The 7,015-nt window shown below is 42.1% G+C and overlaps 1 pseudogene; it reads left to right on the top strand.

Annotated features, from left to right (window-relative positions):
* Window positions 1–210: 210 nt before the first annotated feature.
* The window catches only part of LOC103120250 (large ribosomal subunit protein uL29-like), a 29,932-nt pseudogene continuing 23,127 nt past the window's right edge, over window positions 211–7,015 (top strand).

Raw genomic sequence — 7,015 nt, 5'->3', positions numbered from 1 at the left:
TCGAAAACAAACAAGCAAATACATAAGAGTAAAATTACACAGTACCATTCCGTTTCCCAGAGGAGCTTCCACACAGATGAGAGGCTAATTCATAAGAAACTCCAGAGAAGGATATGCCTTGAGTTTTTCAGTTGTAAGATATTCTGCCCACAAGCTCACTTGGATAGTTAGCTGCTTTGGCACATACAAAACCCAAATTTGGAGAGAATGATGGCAAAGATTAAGGTCAGAGATCTACGTGGGAAGAAGAAGGAGGAGCTGCTGAATCAGCTGGACAACCTGCAGGTGGAACAGTCCCAGCTGCATGTCGCCAAAGTCATTGGTGGCGCTGCATCCTAGCTCTCCATTATCCCATTGGGTGGAAAATCCATTGCTCATGTTCTCACTGTCATTAACCAGACGCAGAAAGAAAACCTCAGGAAATCCTAAAAGAGCAAGGAGTACAAGCCTTTGGATATTCGCCAGCTCAACAAGCATGAGGAGAACTTCAAGACCAAGAAGCTGCAGAGGAAGGAATGGCTGTATACAATGAGGAAGTTTGTTGTCAAGCCTAAGCATTCCAGCAGCAATAAAACAAACTGTCTGAACAACAACAACAACAAAAAGTTTGAGCCCAGGCCCCACCACATTGAAGAAAGTGTCTGTATCTCTACCAATAATAATAATAAATATTGTTTTTTAGAAAGGATGTTTGGCCCACTTACAGTTCATTTTTTGATACTAGACTCCTTTCCACAAATGATCAATATCACTTTTTTCAACATACTCAACTTGAACCTTCATCCTTTTTCTCATGTCTTATCTCTTAGTCCATACTTAACATGTGCTTAGTCCTCACCATTTGCTTTAATTGAAGTATCACTGCATAATAATATCATATAAAGTCCAGGTGTGAATAGCTAAAAACAAAATTGTGCTTCCCTTTCTGTCCTTGTTTCTTAAGTTCCATCTGCAAGTTTAATCATTCTGTATGTGTTCTTGTTTGTTATTAGGAGCTACAGTACAGTTGTTGACATATGTCTACAATCTCTCTTCTCCCTGTAATTAGTGTCGGTGGAGAGGGTTTTGAGTTCCTGATGCATAATGGTAGAAATGGACCTAAGATGGGGGTAAGAGTGTTTCATGGTGAGATGGGAAATTGTACCTATGTGTCAACAGCTGTACTGTAAACCATAACCATCAATACAATGATTTGGAAAATAAAATAGATAAATAAAACCCCTGGGGGGTCAGGTGGTGGTGCACTCGTTTAAGCGCGCATAGTACAAAGCACAAGGACTGGTGCAAGGATCCCGGTTTAACTCACCTGCTCTCCACCTGCAGGTGGAACACTTCATAAATGGTGAAACTGGTCTGCAGGTCTTTCCTCCTATCCCCCCTCTCAAATTCTCTCTCTCCTGTACAATAAAACAGAAAGAAAAAAAAGGCCAGCAGGAGCAGTGGATTAGTAGTATAGGAACCGAGCCCCAGTGATAACCCTGGAGGCAAAAACAAAAACAAAAAAACAACCCTGTGGCAATTTCTTACTGTACCTATATGTGTCAGCGTTTTCTACTTGGGGTGAGATTTTATGCCTTAAGATCATGCCTCTTCTTCTTCCTTCTGTGGTTGTCTTTCCTTCCCATGAGAAGAGAGAGGTTTTTCATTAGATCTGGGACAGTTCACAACTGTGCATTGTGTTTTTTCATTTTCTTAATTAAAAAATATTTAGGATAGAGATAGAAATTGAAAGGGATGGGGGAGACAGATAGAGAGGTCTGCAGTACTATTTCACCACTTGTGTAGCTTTTCCACTGACAGGGGGCTTGGAGGATTGAACTCGGATCCTTGAGCACTATGACGTGTGTCCTCAACTAGGTGTAACACTGCCTGGCTTCATTCATTTTTTTTTGAAGGAAAGAAACAGTTGATTAGTCATAGAAAAAGTAGTCAGTGAAGTAACAATAGTTTTATTGGTGGTATCCTATGTACAAGGCACCATTGATGAGTAGTCAATCCTAATTTTGACCCTGTATTTGAGTCTGATAGTACCCATTTTCTGGACAAAGGAACTGAGGGTTGGAAATCATGGGAACCTGTCCAAAGTTGTTTTCTTCTTTCCTTCTTTCCTTCCTTCCTTCCTTCCTTCCTTCCTTCCTTCCTTCCTTCCTTCCTTCATTACTTCCTGTATACCTTCCTTCTTTCCTTTATATTTTCCTTCCTTCCTTTATTCCTTCCTTCCTTTATCCCTTCCTTCTCCCTTCCTACCACTCACCCTCCCTCTTTTCTCCTTCCTTCCTTTCTTTTCTTCATTACTTCCTGCTACTCAGATTGTTGCTGGGGTTCTGTATCTACTCAATATATCCATCACTCCTAACGACCTTTTTTTGTTTCCTTTTAAAATTCATTCATTCATTTTGGATAGAGAAATTGAGGGGGAAGGGGAAGATAAAAGAGAGTCATCTGCAGCACTACTTTACCACTTATGAAGCTTCTCCCCATGTAGGTGGGGACTGGAGGCTCAAATCTGGATGCTTGTAGATGATAATGTGTGTGGTCTACTGGTTGTTCCATCACCCACCCCCTTCCAAAGAAGTTACCTTTTTTAAATGACTGAGATGCTGGTGTCACTCCACTGACAGCAATGTTTGATTACCACATGGCCTCAGCCTCCTTTCTGTCTATCAGAGAGGAACCAGGGCATATTCTCATGTTTCTATGAGATCTTGCTAACATGACTGGTCAAAGAATCCCCACTCCTGATTTCCATGCAGGCACCAAGTGCACAAGTGTCTCTCCCATGCATCCTTTTCTAACTTGCCATAGATTAGCTTTCCCCTGCAGCTTGTTATGTAAGCTGTTCCACATGCTGTCTCCACTTTGCCCTCTTCCTTATATTCCCTGAAGCCTCTTAAAGATCTTAATGTTCTTATCCTCTCATCCATCAATTTCTATTTTATGGTCCTAGCCCTCCTTGGATATTTCTCTGTACATCAATTCCCTGACCTTCTCTTTTAGGTCTTGGCCCTTTCTGTGCCCCACTGCCTCTTCTTTATCACACCTTTTCCATGGATCACCATTTCTCAATACTGTATATCACGTGTTTATTGATGTACATTTCTCTTATTTTATTTTAGTATTGACAGAAGAAATTGGAAGCCCACCCCCCTCAGTTGTCCTCTGGTAGTATCTTACTTTGAAACACAAAAGCAGTAAATTGTAAATCAATTCTGCATTGATCAAGGCTCTCTCCCTCCCCTCTGCCTGTCTGCCACCTCTAAATGCTGAAACCTGCATTTTCCTCTTAGCTCACTTGCTCACTTTCCTGTTGCAGGAGACCAAGAAGGAGTTCTCTTCAAAGAGGCTGCACATTCAGTTTGGAGAATCAGACAGAAAAGCTGGCACTCAAACCTTACTCAGCTCTCCATTTCTTTTCTTTTATTCTCTTAAAACATATTTTATTTATTTATTTTTGGATAGAGACGGAGTGATATTGAGAGGGAAAGAAGGAGGGGCTAGAGAGGGAGAGAGAAATAAAAATAGCTGCAGCACTACTTCACCACTTGTAAAGATTATCTCAGTGTAGGTGGGAGCCAGGGGCTTAAACCTAGGTCCTTAATCATTACAACATGTGATCTCTACCAGATGCACCACAGCCCAGCCCTGTTTCCTTTTTTTTTTTTTTTTAGTTTCTTTATTTGGGGATTAACGTTTTACATTCGACAGTAAATACAATAGTTTGTACATGCATAACATTTCCCAGTTTTCCATATAACAGTACAACCCCCCCAGGTCCCTGGTCATCCTTTTTTTAAAATGATAACTAACATTTCTGATTTGGCTCTTCATATCATGTCCCTGCTCCTGTTGCATCTTATTTTTAAGTTCAGACAGAGGGAACTGTATGGTGGTGCACCTGCATGAGCACAGGCATTATGGTGAAAAAGAATCCAGATTCGAGTCTCCAGTAGCCAGCCGTGCTAGGGAAGCTTCATGACTATTGAAACACGTCTGCAGGTGTCTCTCTTCCTCTCTATCTCCACATTCCTCTTGATTTATCTTTGTCTTATCAAATAAAAATGTAATATAAGAAGGTTAAGTGCAAAAGAAAAGTTAAAGGGGGGCAGGCAGAGGTGCACTGGGTTAAGTGCACATAATACAAAGTGCAAGGACCAACACAAGGATCCCAGTCCAAGCCCCAGCTACCCAACTGCATGGGGGCTGCTTCACAAGCAGTGAAGCAGGTCTGCAAGTGTCTGTCTTTCTCTCTCCCTCTCTGCCTCTCCATACTCTGACAATTTCTTTGTCTTATCCAATAAAATAGAAAAATAATTGGCTGCCAGGAGCATTGAATTCATAGTGCCAGCACTGAACCACAGCAATAACCCTGGAGGCAAAAAAAATAAGTTAAGTAAGATAAATATTTCTTTTTTTAATACTTTATTTATGAGAGGGGTAGGATGGGGAAAGAGAGAAACAGAACCAGACATCACTCCAGTATATGTGCTACTAGGGATCGAACTCAGGACCTCATACTTAAGAGTACAACACTGGCCACATGCTACCTCCTGAATCACATAGAATCCACTCTTACCCAAGTAATAATGACCCTGGGTCCATAACCCCAAAGGGATAAAGAATAGGAAAGCTATTAGGGGTGGGGATGGGATACAGAGTTCTGGTGGTGGTAATTATGTGGAGTTGTACCCCTCTTATCCTATGGTTTTTGTCAGTGTTTCCTTTTTATAAACAAAAACTTAAAAATATATTCTTACCTTTACATTTTTCTCTCCTTGCACTTTGTTTTGTTCTCACTGGAGTTGTACCACTCTTACTCAACTTTTTCAAAGAGAAAGAGAGAGAAAAAGGAGGAGGAGGAGGAGGAGGAAGAGGAGAAGGAGAAGGAGAAGAAGGAGGAGAAGAAGAAGAAGAAGAAGAAGAAGAAGAAGAAGAAGAAGAAGAAGAAGAAGAAGAAGAAGAAGAAGAAGAAAAGAAGAAGGAGGATGAGGAGGAGAAAAAGAAGGAGGAGGAGGAGAAGGAGGTTGAGGAGGAGGAGGAGGAGAAGAGGAGGAGGAGGAGGAGAAGACACCATAGCACCAAAGTTTCCCCCAGTGCAGCAATGACCAACCTTGAACCTGAGGAGTGTACAAGACAAAGCAAGCAAGCACCTTCCCAGGTGGGCTGTCTTGACAGCCCAGACTTTCTACATTTGACAGGCAAGTGTGGTCCACAATCTGGAATGATCAGAGGTGAAGTGTGAAGGATTAAAAGTAGTATGAGTGGGCTGAGCTAATCCACTGCTAGAGTAGGTGATGAGCAATGATACACAGATCCCTGTGCTTTTTCTAGGCTTGCGACCACATTAGAGGGATGCATTTGTCACAGTGGAAGAATAAAGAGGCCAGGAATGACACATGCAAGTGTGAGTGAACTCTGCTGGTTAAAAGAGGGCAGGGCCTTATGAGACACATTGTTTTAAAAGTGTGTCTCTAAATAATAAAAAAAAAGGTGGTGGGGAAGTGAACTGGGGACTTAAGTGAGCTAAAAAGTTAAATCTTATGGGCCAAGTGGTGGTGCACCTCTTTTTTTTTAATTTAAGAAAGGATTAATTAACAAAACAATAGGGTAGGAAGGGTACAACTCCACACAATTCCCACCACCCAATCTCCATATGCCACCCCCTCCCCTGATAGCTTTCCCATTCTCTATCCCTCTGGGAGCATGGACCCAGGGTCATTGTGGGTTGCAGAAGGTAGAAGGTCTGGCTTCTGTAATTGCTTCCCTGCTGAACATGGGCGTTGACTGGTCGGTCCATACTCCCAGTCTGCCTCTCTAATTGCTTCCCTGCTGAACATGGGCGTTGACTGGTTGGTCCATACTCCCAGTCTGCCTCTCTCTTTCCCTAGTAGGGTGTGTCTCTGGGGAAGCGGAGCTCCAGGACACATTGGTGGGGTCTTCAGTCCAGGGAAGCCTGGCCAGCATCCTGATGGCATCTGGAACCTGGTGACTGAAAAGAGAGTTAACATATTAAGCCAAACAAATTGTTGAGCAATCATGGACCCAAAGCTCAGAATAGTGGAGAAGAAGTGTTAGGGAGGTACTCACTGCAAACTCTAGTGTACTTCTGCTTTCAGGTATATATTTTGCAGTAGTTTATGGATACGTGTGAACATATGCTCTCTCTCACAGAAACTGGTGTATATCTAGGTTTTGGGACTTTGTTAGAAAGTGAACCACCTGAGATGAAATTAGAGTATACTATGAAAGGAAAGTTCTCACGCGAGTAATGAAGCTGAAGGGTTGTCATTCAACACCTGAAGTCTCTGGACACAGTCTGAAGTGAAGCATGTTGAGGTGGCAATCGTTGCATTGGTTAGGTTGTGATCAGCAGATGCAATATTATTTGATATGGATTGGGAGAGGCATACGGGAAAGTGGGCCCTATCCAAGGGTTCCAGGACTGGGGGAAGTAGAGGCTCTATATAGTGGAGATGTGAGGTTCCTGCTGTCTTAGGGTTCAAAAAGACAATAGATAGTTAATGCTATCATCACATTATTTGGTAATTGGGTTAACTTTGAAAAGTCCTTTTGTTAGGGTTTGCTGTACAGTATCCAGTATCTTGTATATAGCTGTGCTATTGGATGCTTCTGATCTACTTGGTCTAGGCTTTTGAGAGAGTCCTCATATCAAATACACAGCCTATATATTAAAAAGATTCAGTTTGTGTTTTGAAAAACTTTGAGACATACAATTGATTTTTCCCCTCTCATATTAATTAACTAGTGATTTATATGTCTACATTTTGCTAGGAGTGTACATAAACACCATTCCCACCACCAAAAGACTGTGACCCATCCCTCACACCCACTTCCACCCCCCACTGGCCCAGGAAGCTGCATGTCTACCCCTCACCACAGGGTTTTTACTTTGGTGCCCTACTTACAATTTGGTCAGGTTCTGCTTTTAGTTTCCCTTTCAGATCTTCTTACTCAACTTCTATTGATGAGTGGGATCATCCCATACTCATCTTTATCT

The sequence above is a fragment of the Erinaceus europaeus genome, chromosome X (genome assembly GCF_950295315.1).
Source record: "Erinaceus europaeus chromosome X, mEriEur2.1, whole genome shotgun sequence".
Taxonomy (NCBI): Eukaryota; Metazoa; Chordata; class Mammalia; order Eulipotyphla; family Erinaceidae; genus Erinaceus; species Erinaceus europaeus.
Note: the sequence above shows the minus strand (reverse complement) of the source record. Positions and strands in the feature narration are given on the sequence as shown.